This window comes from Magnolia sinica, chromosome 19, assembly GCF_029962835.1.
Source record: "Magnolia sinica isolate HGM2019 chromosome 19, MsV1, whole genome shotgun sequence".
Classification (NCBI taxonomy): domain Eukaryota; kingdom Viridiplantae; phylum Streptophyta; class Magnoliopsida; order Magnoliales; family Magnoliaceae; genus Magnolia; species Magnolia sinica.
Genome location: NC_080591.1, coordinates 11,400,554 through 11,419,466, shown reverse-complemented (window position 1 = coordinate 11,419,466; position 18,913 = coordinate 11,400,554).

The window sequence follows — 18,913 nt, the reverse complement described above, 5'->3', positions numbered from 1 at the left end:
ATGTGTTTTATTCATGTTATTAGCCTATTTTGCCAACTTATTTTACAACATTTTACAACATGAGCTCAAAATTAAGTATATCAAAAGGTTAAGTAACCTGTCAGTGATTATTTGTATATTTTTTTCTTTATTCATACCTATCTTAAGTTATTTTCAAGTTGGATGGCTAATAAACATTACAATGAGCATAGTAGGTATCATTATCTTCATTGTTTTCTGAGTTCCATCTGCATTGTTTTCTATGTTATAATCCACTTGAGCTTTGGATCTGCTTCATTGGTTCATGCCTTAAAATAAGCGCAAAAGGAAAGTAAAACACATACATCACAATGGGCAGACATATATATTTTGCAAACCCATGTTTATGTAGATGATTGTGGGGGCTCACCATATGCAAATCCATGTCTATGTAGATGATTGTGGGGGCTCACCATGATATATGTGTTTCATTCACATCGCCCATCTATTTTACCAACTTATTTTTAGGCATGCATGAGCCATATCAAAGCTTAAGTGAATCCTAACACATGAAGCGATTGTGATTTAATGCTCACTGTCAAAAACTTCTTAGAGCTATGGAAGTTTTGAATCAGACTAATATTTGTGTTTTCCCTTCATCTAGATACGTAAGACCCAGCCAAAAAGGTTGGATGACAATTAAACATCACCCTAAGCTCCACTAAGGTTTTAACAGTTGACTTATCCCCATTGTTTCTTATGGTGTGGTCCACTTGAGCTTTGGATACGCTTCAATTTTGAGTTCATGCTCAAGAATGAGCTAGAAAAGTGGTAGGACAGCATAGATGAAACAAATACATTAGGGTGGGCCACACAGACGCACTGGAGTCATCATGCAATCCACGACCCGGATGATTTTCACCATCGTCATGTGGATTTAGAATATTGAAAAGAGAATTTTCAATCTCTCATTTAAATTCTAAGAGTCAAAGTTAAGAATCAGTATTGAAGTATTCTTAGTGAGTCATCGGTTAACTAATTAAGAATGATCATTGAAGTATTCTTAGCCATTCATTGGTCATCTATTCTATTGGAGATAACTTGGACGGTTCTGATCATCAAGAAATCTCAGCACGTGTGCCTCACTGGGGCCACACATGCTGGCGATCCTTAGTCGCGACAGACGTAGAAAAATTGGCTGTGACTGGATTTCCGACTCCGGAGATTACGATGCAAGGCGGAGTTATTTAATACTGTGGCAGGGTATGACGCTTGATACGCAAGCACACAGCTTGTACATGGATTACTCAAATTAAACGGATCAAATTGTGGAGACTACTACATCTAAGTCAAAATCCTGAAATAAGATTGGTTGAATAATCCTGACCTTCGATTCCTCTAGTACTTTTCAGTTTTAACCGTTCAATGAAAAAATCCAATAATCGGTAGTAAGATAATCAAATAAGTGTAATGTTTTCTTCCGTGATACATCTCAACGTTGGAAAGTTTCATTTGAATCAGTTTCACGCCATGTATGCAATTTCTGAGTAATTTCTAAGTGCCTGCATATCATCCATCACTTTGCCAGATTTTCTCGTTAGACCCACATGAAAAGATTGTCCGATTATCGGAACCGTCCATCTACTTGGTGCTACTACAAATGGGCTACAAAGCAGTAATAATGCTCAGAGAATGATCATTTGAGTTGATATGAACCGTTGAAAATTTTCTCTATATTCATCTACACCTAGTGATGTCAGAATCGTCTGTTTGGCGTAAGTTTACGAGGAAGAAAAACATGGATGAATGCTATCATCAGACCCAACTCAGGTGAGGGCCCCATCAGGCCACGCATGTTGTTGAACTTGAGTTGCGATGCAGGCAAAACAAACTCATTGCTAAGGGTGATAGATTGTCCAGCAACGTTCGGGATTTCATTTTGTATAACTAGGGCCCAACGTTCGTTGATCTAGACCGTTTAAGGTTCTACTTTGGAGAGTACATGTGTTTGCACTTATTTTCAGCGCCGCGATGTCGACTGATTAAAAGCCACCACTGACATTATGGGTTTGTACTTAGGAATATCTTAGTACTTGCACTCAAAGATATGTGCAATGATTTTACTTTTGACTGTATGCATTTTGTCATCAATGGAGAGGTTTAAACCCTTGCACATGCCTTTTAAAGGAGTAAATCAGGGTGTGGTGTATCATATGGTTACAAATAGCTAGTTAATGCAGCAGTATACCTGACATGTTTATAAAGACCCATCAAGAGAGAGTGAATACTATAGCAAATCTAATTATTATATTCTCGATCGCTAAAGTCATCTCTCATTATTTTTATAGAAGAAAAGGTTTTTTTTTCAAAGACATTTAGAGAATTTGTCAAGGCTTTGAAGATTTTGAATGTTCAAAGATAGGACTAATATTCAAGTAAATCTAGTTGTGTTTAAACCAAAATCAAGATAGAATGAACATCAAGCAAACTGAGCCCCAAGTCGTACATTAATCGAAATTAAAAAAAATGGTAAAGCTAAATGAAAGATCTAATTTGACCTGATTAATATCAGGTGGTCCCCAATCCATCTAATCCCTCCAGCACTCCAAACCATTACGGGGCGAAATGTTAAATGCAGGAGGTGATTTGATTAGGCCACCTAACTCCATGATCATGATCGATTTGAGGTTTATGATTAACAAGAGATGCTTCATTGATTGATTCTGAATTAGATTAGTGAGCAACAAAGATTTCTATCAAAGGATCAATTACAAGAAAAAGATTTGAAAAGCTAACAGTTTCAGATCTATTTAGAGATCTTCTTATCTGGAAATACACGAAAGATCTAAAATTAGTAAGAAAACCCAGCGAGGGTTTATCTATCTCAACGAGTTATGAGAGGAGAATGCGATGAAGTGCCTATAAATCCATGTCAAACACATCTGTCTACTTTTCAATATATCTTTTATCTTAGTATAGCCTAGCCTAGCTCTAGCATAGATCGCTATCGTCTAATGTATATTACTACATTACCAAATGATTAGATTAAATGTTAACAATCTTAAGTTGTTGAATCCTGATTAACTAAGTTTTTATTTAGGTAATCACACCTATCCAGTCACATTTTGTTGATCATTTGCTTCGATCATTTGTTCTTATACAACGATTAGGTATTTATCTCTCATTGGTTTATTTCTCTGGGTTGTTTTCAATACTTTTTCGATTGTAATGGGCTATACCTTTAATTAATGAAATCAGCATTGTTACTTTTTCTAGTGAAAGAATAAATTCTTAGACACAATATAGAAATAATATATTAAAAAAAACTAACTCTTATTCTTTCGTAAATCACTTGATCGATGGTTAAGAGAATAGTGGCATCTTACATCTAGTATCTAATCAGTCTAACTAATCGCGAAGCACCAACGTTCAATCAAACATTAAGTCAAGTATATCTCTAGCATATCCGCACTTCTTAACTACACACAAAATCTGAATATAAACCGTCGATCACACATATGGCCTCATTGTTTGATTGAATTCAGCTAACAACATGCACTAAAAATAAACAACAAATATTTCCTAAACCTTTTGACAAGGAAGAAACACATCAAGGCTTCCTATTCATTAAAAGTCCATATATACTTTTCCTAGAATCTTCAGGTGACATTTGTGCATGGGCTAGGTAAGTAGTGTCCCTTCATATCAACGGTATGGATCACTGAACCATGGTCCTGTTGTCCAGACTGAAAGCGGGAACGTACGGTGTAATCTATCGGCCTCATAACTGTAAACGGAGAGTTTGAGCATGACGCTTGATACACAAGCACTGATAAAATGTACACTTGGCATATGTTAACTCAAGTTATACCGATGAACTCTAATTCTTGGACGCTTATCTGTTGAAATAGAACGATTGGATAATTTTTATTTTTAGCCTTCCAATGAATGTCCACCAATATCCGACGGTCAGATCATCGAATAAACGTAGCTTTCGGTTGATGGTACGTCGAAACTGGGAGCCGGAATTTGTACAGTTGAGTTTGAATGGTATGCCACGAATGCAACTTCTACGCAATTTCCAAGTGCCTGCGTATCATCCATCACTCGCTATCGAGTACGAATTTTTTCAGTTGTCACACGTACAGGGGGCAAAGAATTTTTGTACGTACGTTCGCGTTTTCAGTTTGCACAAGTGGGGCCTTGTTCTAATGATCCAACCGTTGATATGATGGAACTCACTATGGATGGCCCATATTAGAAGAATTGCCCGATTGAAAGACACTAGCTAGAGAATATTTGGCCTCTTCTTGATTAAGTGTGGACGTTTTCTGAATTTTCTCTTTTAAACATCTAATTTTCTTGGGCCACCTATTGAAGAATTATGATATCTATATTTGGGACTTTTTTACTTTTTTGAATACTTCATCGTCTCAATGATTTGGATCACTGAACGGTGGGCCCCACTTGTAGAAACCGAAAACTGGAATGGTATAGTTCCTCGATGCTTATATGCAAGTCGCTGCATAGAGTTTTATGCACTTCCGTCTTCAGGGTACACGTGGCAAATATTTCCAATGATCAGAACTGATGAAGTGGGCCACCACATGAATAGACCAAGGGATTCAACTGTGGTAGCTATCCGACCAATGGCATGCAGAGCGAGAAGTTAATGCAACGGTGCAGATTCAGCCAGAGAATACTGGCCAAAATGGATAGTAGGAGTCTTCCTTTCACTGTGATTTTCGGTCTGGAATCTATCCCAGTAGTGGCCTACCGGATCAATGCTCCTGAACACAAGGGTCTATTTACCACATTTAGCGTGAGATGTGAGCTGCATATGACTTTTATGCAGCGGTCTGCTTCTCAGCAGATGCACACACACACAAAAAAAATAGCCAATTACTGAAGGGTGAAGATCTTCCTATCCAGGAGATTAACTAGGTAATTCTTACAAAAATAAAGCAATCAGATGAACGGTTTGGATCACTGAAACATGGCCCCTATGTACGTATTCATTGGCACGTCAGGAAAGAGGGCCGATTGCCCCCGAATCAGCACGCTATAGCTGATGCACGTGAACTTTCGGATCAATCTGATATTTGTGTTTTCCTTTCATTCATGTCCATGTAATCTTATTCTTTTCATCCATATCTACGTAATCTTATGAAAAAGGTTGTCAGTGTTTTCCTTTCACCATGTCTACGTGACCTTATGAAAAAGGCTAAATGACAAATAAGCATTGTGTAACTTCCCACGGTCAGTTCACACTTCACTGTTAGCCACCCCCACTGGGGATCGATACCAAAGACCCCAGTGTTGAAACGAGGTATCTTTCACTCAATCTACCACTTGAGCCATAGATAGGGTGTAGGAGCCTTGTAACTTTTTACACCATAGTCCATGAGGCTTTCCTGTTAACTCGTGTGTGTTGGGAGATGGATCGTGTGAAAATTGCCAACAACGAAAGGTCACTATGGTTACTCCCAAAGGAAAAAAAGGACACTACAGTCAGTTTCAATGTCACGTAGCCAATGAAGGAAAGTGGGGTCCACTTGATCCCACAAAATGTCGAAGTAATTCTCTCTCCGCGTTTGGTTTCGGGGTTGTTGGAGTTTAGATGTCACGACACGATGCGTGTTTCTCCACCCAATTGCTACGAAACAACTATAGCAATTAACAAAATTTCGTTATGATTAGTTTGATTGTTGAAATTTTGGTTAATATAAATTTTTTCCTTTTTTTGAAAATTTCATTTTCTTCCTGAAATAGTTTTTGGAAAAATAAAGAAAAAAATATTTTCTTTAATTAATCCCATATTAGATAGAGTAGGAGAAAAATTATGGTTTATAAGTGGTTTAGTGGATAATATTTTCACTTGGAAAAATCGATGATGGAATGTGTGGTTGCAGTGGCGATAGATGACACAATTTGCACTTTGTAAGCGGTTGCTCACTTGTGAACCGTAACAAGACGTTGTGAGAAGAGAAGTGTGAGATGGAATATTGGGTTTTATAAGCTGTTAGAAATAGTCGGATCAATGGATCCAAAGTTGTCGATTGTTTTTTAGAATGGCTAGTAGCCTTAATAGCTAAAACGGTCTAAAAATTGACGGGCCTTGATTGTTGAGGGTCAAATATTGCATATTAGACCCCAGTTATTGCTTGGATTTACGAACATGATACCATTTAATGGCCCGCTTTAATCATGTTTGTGATGCAGAGTGTATTTACGAGTGTGGACTGAAAAGGGAGCTTAAAGCATGGATTTAATGCTCTGATGACACTAAAGGCAAGGGACGGACTCCAGGGGACTAAGATCGACGAAATTACACCCCAGGGATCCGCGAAAATCGAGAAACTGAAGCTCAAGCGGCCTGAAAGTCAGCCAGAATGCAAGATCACGGGGTTTCCATCATCTGTTCGGCTCAAAACTTCATACATGGCTCGAGGACCAAAAACTAACCGTACACGTAAAATTTTAGCCATTGGATCCTCATGGAAGTGGCGAAACTGATAAGATCAGTCCATAAAACCCTGATTTGGGGCCCACCCGCTGTCCAGATACTCTTCAACTTCGATCCCCACGGTTCAAATGAAATGGGGAACAAGATAGATGCTGTGGATTTCTCATAGGCATCGAGACAAGACCCAGATACATGGTGCATGTGCATAGCACACATGCACTGGACGTGCACCGGTCGGGCAGCCCGGTCAAAACCAGGCTGACCCGACCCTTCTCCTGCATCAAGACAGCGGACGGACGCCGTCCATCCGTTCTTTGCTAGTGGGCCCCATCCATCGCATATTTCGAAAATCTGAGCCGTCCATATGCTCCGCATGGTGGTCAAAACCGTCGCCTAGCTGTCCTTTTAGTCCCATGCACGCAAACACACGCAGATTGCATGAAAACGCAGGAATGGACGGTGGGAGCAAAGATCGCATGGGCCACACCGAATCCAACATGAAGCCAGCCAATTCTTAGTGGTTTTTCGACGTGAATCGAATGGTCGGAGTGGATTCTACACCTGGCATCAAGAAATGGTCCGCCGACCATCACAGCGCTAAAACGCGCAGGCTCTGTTTCGCAACAGAGCCTGCGGTGGAATGTTGTGGGCCACCCTCTGAAGTGATCGGTCCGATCTGGACCGTCCTGTGGACTCCAAAGGGGCCTGTAACCATCACCTAGGTGGAAAAATTTCAAAAGACAGTTTGAGATCAGTTTGAATTGTTTAAACATCGGACGAACGGCGGCGAGGTAGATCAGACGGGCCGCACCAAGAGACAGCCAAAACCATCCATTTCCAGTTGTTTTTTCAGCAAGCATTCAATAGACGGAGTGGATTTATCAAAGTAAAAGCGATGTGGGCCCCACCATCTAAACAGCGCAAGTACGTTACGCAATCTGTTTACGCAGTCCGGAGAAATCCAAAAATTTCGGACAGCTGTGGCCCATCATCCTTGATCGGATGAACGATCTGAACCATTCATGTGGAGCCCACGCTAGCCGAGACCCCATCCATGAGGAAATTTCAAAGCCAAGCCTGTACAGCCATCCCGAAAATAATCAAACGCAAGGTGTTTGGAGCGTCTAAACTGTGTAAAACAGAAGCCTGCGGCACCGACTCCAGCAGCGGGAGGATTGCGCCTAAATACTTCTATAAAGGAGGAGGTTTGGACGATTGGCCAGGGGGGAAGAAGAACGGAGGAGGAGCTTGGCTGGACGTCAGGGAGAAGTGTTTTGAAGGCTAGACGTGAGGCTGTTTCTTTTTCTTTCCTTCTTATTCTTTTCTTTCTCTTTTTATTTTTCTTTTTATTTTCTTTGGGTTCAGGCTATTCATGTGTGGCTAAACCTCTTAGCTAGGGCTAAGAGGTGAAGCCTGTAGCGTGATGAGAGATTCTATTTTGTGCCTTTAAGTTAAAATTCATAAATTGAATTTGATTTAGTTGATCATTAAAGGAATATTTTCCTTAGTCTTTAATGGTCCGTTGTGACTGAAATTACAATGGGTTTACAATGGCTTTGAGTATTTCTTTTTCCGTTTGATGTTATGACGTCAGGAAGCCCTGTTGTTCACCATCGTCTCCTGGGCATGGTATGGATGATGGTACCCTTCCTAACCTTCATAGCATGTTGATTGGTTGGTGATTAGTTTACTTCTGTTGTTAACTTTGTTTCCTGGGCATGGTTTGGTGATGGAATTCATTCTAATTCATATACCTATCACTTTTTGACGACTATACCAAAGGAAGTTCAGTTTAAATTCCATAATTCTTGATGCAAGCATAAGATCCCCCTGATCTCTACAAGTGGATCCTCTGAATCCCTAGTTTCCTTCCTCTGAATTCCTTAAGATCTACATTAATCTCTCACCATTATTCATCACTTTATATTGGATTTAGATTTCATCTTAAGCTAGTTTTATTTCTACCTAGTTTTAGGTAACGTACAAGTATCAGTCCCTTGGGATTTGACCTCGGTCTCACCGAGTTTATTATTACATCACAACCCTATACTTGGGGAGTGAACATTGATAATCCAACGATCTGAAATGCTCGAAAATTAGTGTCAAATGTAAAAATATTTTACAAACGTGAACCATTGATGACCACCTAGCAATAGTCCACTCTTCAGATACTATATAAATTGAACCATCCTGATCCAGAATCATCCAAGTCCAACAAATCCAATCAGAATTCGATCCGACCTCTCCGAACATTTTCCTTTTAAGAAATTGCTGAGTAGCTAGAACATTGTTTGAGTCACTGAGTTCTACCACTCATCAAATATGCGAGATGACTAATTGCATTAACCGAGTTCCTAAGTAGATTACTTCGTGATTGTTACACACATGATCTTAAGAGAATGCTTATTTGATCCTCGAAGCGATTCACCTATAACCAATCAACAACCAAAAAAGGGGCGAATCAAGCTTTAAGGACAACATATTTATACATAATTCATCCTTGTGTTAAATTTAAATAATTTTATTTTCATTTTTTTTAATATAATTTTTTTAACAATAATCATATGATCAATATCAAACAATAACGAAAAGTGGTCCAATGAAACCAATTAAATGTTAAAGCAAATGGCTCTCTCTCTCTCTCTCTCTCTCTCTCTCTCTCTCCATATGGGGTTTTGAGGCTACATTGTATAGTGTGAATGTGTGAAACAAATACAATGACAGGTTGTTTGATTTTTAATTTCCCCGGTAAATACACGGAAATTACTTACTCCACTTGTTTGAAATTAGCAGGGAATTACATTTCAAAAAGTGGTCCATACAATACCTTTTATTACTGATTTAAATATATGTGGTCCCCACCATGATATATGTGAGTTATCCACGCCATCCATCCTTTTTAAAAATATATTTTAGGGCATGAACCGAAAAATGAGGAAAATCAAAAGCTCAAGTGGACCACATCTTAGGGAACAATGATTATTAAGACGTCAATGGTTGAAAGTTGTTTTCTCCCTAGGGCCCACATTGATGTTTATTCGTCATCCAACCTGTTCATAAAGTCACACAGTCATGGATAAAGGGAAAACAAAAATATCAATTAGATCCAAAAGTAAACAAAAATATCAATTAAATCCAAAACTTTTGGAGTCCTCAAGAAACTTTCAATGGTAGGAGTTCAATTTCCATTGTTTCTTGTATTGTGGTCCATTTGATCTTTGGATCTGCCTCATTTTTTGGCGCATGCCCTATAATGAGTTGGCCAAGGGGATGGACAGTGTGGATAAGACACACACATTATGGTGGGCCCCATAATTTAACATTTTTATCCTTGGTGATGTGAGGAGTGCTATAAATGAAAGGTGGAGGTCAACGTCACCTTGGAAATCCAGCAAATAATTATTACCCATTTACCTTGAAAGTTCATTAAAGTAGTTTGTCCAAAACAGAAGTTTACTGATGTCGCGCTATCGTGAGCTTCTGTTTGATGCCAGATGCCAGATAAAGATGGGAATTGGGTCCCAAACGATCTCACTTTCTATCATGGTCATTCATAACATTCAACAACATGGAACTTTCCTTGATCGTGACCAAAGAATTATGTCAGGATTGGTATTTTCGCAGAAGACGCAGCACCCGCTCTTATTTCAATCTTCAACTCTCAATTTCACATCTGTCCAAATATGCGAAAAGATCCGCTGCTAAGTGCTGATATCTAAGTTAGTTAGTACAAGCACTCGATCATAATACATGTGGCACACATGTGCGATCAGGACTGTTCATTTGTTGGGTCCTTACATGATGATGGATCATGCACAAAAGACCAAACAAGTCAGGTGATCATAACTGTAAATCTGCAGATTTTTGTAAACTACATGTATACTGTACATTGGATTTTTTATTTTTATTTTTAAGAAAGAACCATTCGATGAATAGATTTGCTCGGTACGCTTCAATCCACCGTAGGGACAAGGAAATGAACAGTTCAGATCTGGTATATGGGGGTGGGCCACTTTCTCTCAGTTTACAACGATATTTCAATGTACAATGCCTCAACGGTTGTCTCCAGTGAATGAACGGTTAGATCATCATTCACATATGTTATGTGTTGTCATGTGTACGGTATAAAAATGGATGTGTAAAAGTTTTGTGCTTTTATTTTTCTCTTATTTGCAATTCCATGGAATAATTAAGGAAAAGAAGGGTTTTCCCATGTTTGGTATCGGTGAACATGCCTGAACATCTAAACCGTTAAATGGATGGGACTGCCATCGGATTGTCTACGGCTAAAATTTTCACGGAATCAATTGTTTGAAGATATTTCATAAAATAACATTGAAAATGGAAAGATAAAAAAATAAATAAATTAACACTGGGTTAAATAACGTATATAATGCGTCATCCTTAAAGCTTAAATCGTACCCTTCTCATATTGAATTAAGATCACTAATGGGTTCCAGGCGAATTGCTTTTAGAATAAGATAAGCCTGTCGTAAGGTCTCCCGTGTAGCAATCACAGAGGGACCTACACAGGGACTGGGTTATACATAGTTTGGAAATTTGGTAGATTTATTGAGTGGTCGAACTCAATGACTTAAACAAGGTTTGAGTCACTTAATTGGTTCTCGAGTAATCTTAAAAGAGAAATTTGTTTAGAGAGATAACGTCGAATTAAATAAGTTGGACTTGGCTGATTCTAGACTTGGAGAGTCTAATTTATATAACATCTGGGGTGTAAACCATTGCCAGGTGGTCATTAATAGTTCAAATTATTTGTGTAACATTTCTAACCATTGGCACTAAATTTCATATGCTTCAGATTGTTAGATCAACGATCTTATCATTGGATCATCAAGGGTTGTCCGTTATCGGACCATTTTAGCTGTTAATGCTACTAGCCGTTCTTAGAAATGATCGACAATTTTGGATCCATTTATCTGACCATTAACAGCTGCCTATAAAGCCAGACCATTTTGCATATCTCTATCGCACCACGATCACATACTCTTGCGACAGTTCGTATAAGGCCGGGAGGGAACGATCACTCTGTGACATGATGCACACATGCGATGTACGCTGACTAACACCACTGTTGTCATATTGCCCATGCCCTCGCATGTGCCTATGCTCGGGCTCTACTTTGCGTACTTGTGTTCCAATGTGTAATGCAAACCAAACATCTCTCTCTCTTTCTTCAAGTAAGAAAACTTAACACTCAAAGTCTTATAAACTAAAAGTTTTCTCCCGCTCTATTTAACGTGGGATTAAACAAAAAATCAACTTTTCCTTTAATTTTTTCAATTTTTTCGACAAGAAATAGAATTTTTTTAAGAATATTTATTTTTTAAAAAACCAAAATCTCAACATCCATGATCCTAACCACCCGATCTGTTGCCAAAATTTTTTAGTCATTATTAACTGCCCATATCATTTTCCCTATATTTGGCAACTAGGGTGGGCACATGCATGTCATTTTAGGAAGTTGGCCAACCATGGATAGATTCTGTGATGGACATGAGTTCGCTTTGGCAGCATGTTATTATTCAACAAAAGGGCCTGTGGATTTCAAATCTGGATCGTCCAGTCGATAGGCCACCTCTGCTTTTATTTACAGGTAAAAAATTACACGAATTGGACAAGCCCCCATCTAAAGGCACACTTTGTGTTGAACGGTCTAGATGAAGAGCGGAATATTGTCGAACCCTAACAAAGTTCACCCACATAGTGCATCTTAGCAAAGCCCATAAAATAGCTAGGGCACCTTCACACGCTGTCACATGCGTCAACCTGACACGTGTTTCAGACTCACGTGGGCCCAACTGTGTAAATGACGAGGCCACAAAACCTGGTTAGTCCACATTGATGATTTTTTTATATCCACGCCGTCCATTTTTTAAAATCTCATTTTAGGACGCGAACCCAAATCTTAAGAAGACACAAATCTCAGGTGGACCGTACCAAAAGAAACAGATCTTCTTGACATTATCAACAGGTTGGATTGAAATTAAATAATACAAAACCTTATGATGGGCCTTTGAAATTTTTAATTTTGAGTCACTCAATCACCACTTTTTTCTGTGGTGTGGTCTACCTGATATTTGGATCTATATAATTTTTAGGGCCTGTTCTAAAATGGGCTGGAGAAACAGATGGACGGCACAGATATACAACACATCATCAAGGTAGGCCCCATGGTGGGGGTAATACCCACCGGGAGCGGATTGCGTACTGAGTAACTCAGTACCGTAAGCGTACTGAGTAAACTCTGCGGGCCCCTGTGTCATTCATGAATTATATCCACTCCGTCCATCTCTTTTAACACATAATTTTAGGACTTTATCTTAAAAATTAAGTATATTCAAACCTCAAATGGACCACACCACCAGAAACTGTGTGAATTAAACATCTACTTTTGAAAAATTCTTGGGGACAACAGAGGTTTTAGATCAAGCTGATATTTGTGTTTTCCCCTTCATCCATGTCCTTCTGATCTTATGAACAGGTTGGATGACAAATAAACATCACTGGGACCCTTAGAAAATTTTCAACGGTTGAAATCCATAGTTCCACTTTTTCCAGTGGTATGGCCCACTTGAGCCTTATATATGCATCTATTTTAGGTTGAACCCATAAAATGATCTGAAAAAACGAATGGACGGCGTGGATAAACCACATGCATTCGCGGTGGGCCGAACTAAGTTTACTCAGTAAGCTAAGAGGATACTGAGTAACTCAGTACACAGTCCGATTTCATACCCACCAAGCTATTATCCGAGTAACACCTAATCCGCTCCCTATGAAAGGGAATTATCATAGACCTATGGTAATTGGCATACATTAGAGCTGTGTGAGTCTACCGTGATTTTGATATGTAATCAGAACCATCCAGCTGGTGTGCCTCCTCATATTCAACGTATTTCTTGATAATCGACCTAATAAAAAACTCTGTTGTGACACGCTAATGGGATCAATGGCTAATCACGCTTAAAACCCACACGTTCATCTTTTGTGGTCCACCTAAATTTAGGTAAGGCTTGAGTTTCGGTATGTCTCTTCATCCTGGCAGGAAGCCCCTGATGAATGTGTTGGATGACTTGGATATAACATAGTGGACCCTGCATTCTATATGTAAGTTTATACGGTAAGCATTTCCTTCAGTATGGCCTACCTGAGATACCTCACATAATGGACGGGTTAGATGGTACTCAAACATCACGATGGCCCCACACAGCTCGGAAGTCATAGTAGGAACTTATGTGATCATTCCACATTCCGCGTACCGCCAATGACCGGACTTTCCTTATTTTCGGACCAGGTCATCTAGACGACGTTGCGGCCCACTCTCTGATGTCTGCCACACGGTCGGCGCGTGTGGAAGCACCCGTGTTGGGAGGCAAGACTCTCAGAACAGAAATTGGATCGTGATTTCAATGATGTACGGAACCAAGAACCTACCGTCCGAGAAACTTCCTGGCTGTTTTTAACGGCTACGCGATTTCAACTGATCAGACAAAATATCTAGTAATGATCACCTGCACGTGCCACGCGTGGCCACGTAGAAAATGATCCGTTAAATCGGGCTGGTCCACTCATCAGGACGGCCCACATGGGTGCAGTGAATTAGACTAACGGCAGGTCTGATTTAAACCATTATTGTTCTTTTAATAGAATGGCCCACCTGATTTGGACCCCACTGATTTTTATTTATTTTTTTCTTCTGGTTGAGCCTCATGGGGATCATTAGATTGTTGTTACACGTTGGACGAATGTGGGGCCCACTACGGATTGGCTATGGACGAAGGTCGATCTGGCCGGACAATCATAACCATCCATCAAGAGAAATTCAGCTCTAAAGCATTGAGCATTGCCTATATATATATATATATATATATATATATATATATATATATATATATATATATATATATATATTACCGTCCATTTTTAAGACAACCGATCGGAGAAATTTTCATTGATGACAATCAAGGTGAGGCCCACCGGATGAACGGTGGGCGAAGAAGGACGGTATTGCATCATGGTTTGCGCGTTTGACTTGTTTCTTTAACGTGCATGCCTCAAATGAGTTGCTACCATGTGTTTAGGCGTACGTTTACTTGTTAAACGGTGGCTAACGCGTAGAGTTGCTTATGATGTTCGTAGGACACAATAGCACACAATCCAGACCGTCCAACTCATAGGACACGATGTGGATGGAACATATCTCTAAATTTGCACTGATTGGACGATGATAACCATCCGATTTGTGGCCTTCAAATGGACGGTCTGTGTATTCAAATCGTCCATCCGTTTTTCCGGTTCATTTGAATGAATGAGACAAAAAATGAAGCATATCCAAATCTCAGATGGACGGACTACACTACAGGAAAGGGCGGTGATTAAACGCCCATCATTAAAAACTTCCTAGGCCTACCGTAATATTTATTTGTCATCCTATCTGTTGATAGCAAAAACACATCAACTGTATCTATACTTTTTGTGGCTTATAAGGAGATTTTAATAGGTAAATACCACTGTTTCATGTAGTGTGGTCCTCCTAAGATTTAAATGTGCTTCACTTATTGTCTTATTCCCTAAAATAATCTAAAAAAAATAAAAATAAATCGACAGTGTGGATTATCAGACATACATCAAGGTAGACCCTATGGTCTGGGCCACATCTAATCTGCCCCAATGCTCAGGGGTAATTTTAGTGGCTGGGTCAATCTGAGAGGGATCCCAACAATTATGTATATTTTCTTAATAACCATTTATTTCTTGGGTAATTGCCCAAAAAATTGGAGAGATCTTTGATGCATTCTCCATCCATGAAAGACCCAAAAATCTGTGCGTGTGTGAAACACATATAATGAAAGTTCCTCTATGCTTCTATTTGATACCAGACAAAGATGGGAATTGGGTCCCACACGATCCCAAAAAAGGTCAAAGCAAGTGGGACCCACTTTCTATCACGGTCATTGATAACTTTCAATAACATGGAACTTTCCTTGATCGTGACCATAGAAATTCGTTAGGATTGGTGTTTTTCGCAGAAGAGGGAGCCCCCACCTTTATTTCAATCTTCAACTCACAATATCATCCGTCCATAATTGTGAATGGATCCGGTGCTAAATGCTGATATCTAAGTTAGTTAGCACAAGCACTTGATCATGATACATGTTGTACACGTATATGTGATCAGGACTGTTCATTTGTTGGGTCTTCACATGAATGGGCCATAACCAAAAGACCACACTAGGATCATCATTCACAAAAGAAATTTCAATGTACAATGCCTCGTTAACGGTTGCTCCGAAGGAATGAACGGTTAGGATCATCATTCACATATGTCATGTGTAGGGTATAAAAAGTGTATGTACAAAAATACACTGCTATTCTTTCTCTTACTTGGAAATTGCAATACAATGAAATAAAGAAGAAGGTTCTCCGATGTTCGGTAATGGCGAAAATGCTTGCATATCCAACCCGTTCAATAGGTGTGACTCCTCTTGCATTCTCTACAGCCAAAAATCTCTCTAAATCGGAGATCCTAACCGTCCAATCTATTGCCAGAATTTTTAGCCAGTATTAACTGTCCAGATCATTTTCTCTATATTTGGCAACTAGGGTGGGCGCATGGATGTAAATTTAGGAATGTGGCTTACCAAATATGTAAGGAATTTGTAAATCACCCCCCGATCGACAACCACATTCATAGATTGTGTGATGGACATGCATACACTTTGGGAGCATGCTATTATTCAACAAAAGAGTGGGTTGATATCAAATCTGGACCGTCCAGTTGATAGGCCACCTCTGCATTTATCTACAGGTAAAAAATTACTGGATTTGGACCAGCCCACATGTAAAAGGCAGATTTTGTGTTGAACGGTTCAGATGATGAATGGAATATTGTCGAACCCTAACAAAGTTAATTCATGCACGCAGTGTAAAGCCCATAAAGTAGAGGCACCTTCATACGCAGCCACATGCGTGAAACCAGCAAGGGTTTCCGACTCACGTGGGACCGTGTAAATGACATGGCCACAAACCCGGCTGGTCTTGTGGTCACACGTACAAAGGGGAATGATCACGAACGTGGGGTAATTACAATACATTGGAGCTGTGTGGGGTCCACTGTGATTTTGATATGGAATCTATTGTACCCTGTTTTGGATGGGTTTTGAAAATCTCAATTGAAAAGGACACAAGTTATAATAACGCACAGATAATATATTAAAGATCTTCAAGAATATTTTGTATGTTTTTTATGAGCCTACAATTGATATAAATTTAGTTATACATGCCAGTGGGTGATTAACAAGGTATTATGGTTAATATACAAACAGAGGGAAACATATAAAAAAAGACAAAAGAATCTGCAAGACTACGTGACAATCGCTTAATTGCCATATTAGTTTAATAGAGAAACATTTAGAAGAATGAATATTACACATCATCAGATGATCGACAAAAGCAATGCAACCAATAAACGATTAGTAACCAAACCAAAGCTTGATTGAGAGAAGACGAACAATCATGAAGAAGAAACACAATAGGAAAAATGATTTAGAGAAAGATTTTTCAACAACCATAACCGTTGTAGTAACGAAGAATGTAGAAGAATAAGTTACTACAAAACTCTATAAAATGACAAAAGAATTTGCCTGAGCAAGGAGGCTAAAACATTAAATCTCAAAACCAACAAATCAACAATCAAATTTATTTATCAATTTCCTTTATATCAGCTTATTTTAAAAGTTGCGATATTTCAATAACAATAATTCTTCGCTATAAGTTTTAGTTGTGATCTAAGTTTAAACTCATACATTAGATTTACTCTCTATTTAATATTAAGCAGTTTTTTTAAGAGATGCAATATTACGATTACTCCTAATGATTGAATATAAGTTTTTCCTTTTATTTGATTTGCACCGGTAGTTTGAAAGTCTTTTTTGAAGGCATAAAGCAACACATTTTGTAAGAAAAAACCTTACTCTTTGATTGTTGTATAATTGTTAAAAATTTATTTAAGTGGCTAAGTAAATGATTGAAATTCTTATCATTTAATCATATATATTTATATTGGACATATCTTCTTATTTAGATAATTGGGTTAACGCTAATCAGCTTAGATCAAGCCATTGTATCTATTATAGCAGGTCCGGGTAATTAAAAACAAACCAAGCAGTCAATATAATGAAAACGGATGCTAAGCCCCCTCGTATGCAATGTATTTCTTAATAATAGGCCTAATCCAAAAATCATGAAGGACACGCCACAGGGAGCAATGATCAATCACGCAAAATTGGTAAGGTTCGAGTCTCGGTGTGTCTCTTCTTCCTTGTAGGATGGACCTAATGAATGGTTGGATTACTTCCGCAACACGGTGGACCCTACATCCCATCTGGAAGTATATATGGTGACAACAAGCATTCGCTTCGGTGTGGCCCACCTGAAGTACCTCATGTAATGGACGGTTTAGATGGTATTCAAATATTATGATGGGTACCACGCAGCTCGGAAGTAATAGTTTGGAACGTATGTGATCATTCCACATTCTGCGTACACGTCCATGAATAGACTTTCCTGATTTTTGGACCAGGTCATCCAGACGTTGGGGCCCACACTCTGATGTCCGCCACACGGTTGGCGCGTGTGGAATCACGCGTGTTGGGAGGCAAGACTCTGAAGTCAGAAATTAAATCTTGATTTCAAATGATATGTACGGCATCAGGTACTTAATTACCGTCCAAGAAACTTCGTAGCTGTTTTTAACGGCTAGGCGATTTCAATTAATAAGACAAAAGATCTGGTAATGATCACTGCACGTGCCAAGCGTGGCCACGGTGGAATTAATCCGGCAAATCAGGACGGTCCATTCATCAGGTCGGTCTGCATGGGTGCGTTGAATCCGACCATCGGCAGCTCTGCTTTATACCATCCACTGTTCTTTGTACGTGAGATCGAGACTTTTGTACGTGGATCATCATATTTTTGTTCCACGTGGGACGAATGTGGGCCCACTACGGATTGAACATGGATGAATCGTAACCATCCATTAAGAGAAATTCAACACGCGGGCATAGAGTATCATCTATAGTTTCTTGACCGTCCATTTTCAAGATTTGTTTAGGGTTTAATTAGGAACATTCAATCGGAGAGATTTTCAATGAAGACAATCAAGGTGAGGCCCACCAGATGAACGGTTTAGATAGATCGAAGTGGGCAAACAAGGACGGCATTGTATCATAGTTTGCGCGTTTGACTTGTTTCACGTGAATGCTACATGAGTTGACTTCCGCGTACGTTTGATCAAACGGTGGCTAACGCGTTCAGCTGCTTTTGATGTGCGTCGGGCACACTGCACACAATCCAGACCGTCTGGTACCTTGTATGGTATGATGTAGATGGAAGGCCGTTTGGTACCTTGTATTTGAGTTTGCCAGTAAATCATCATTTGGTCTGTATTATGTAGGAGAGTTGTATGTA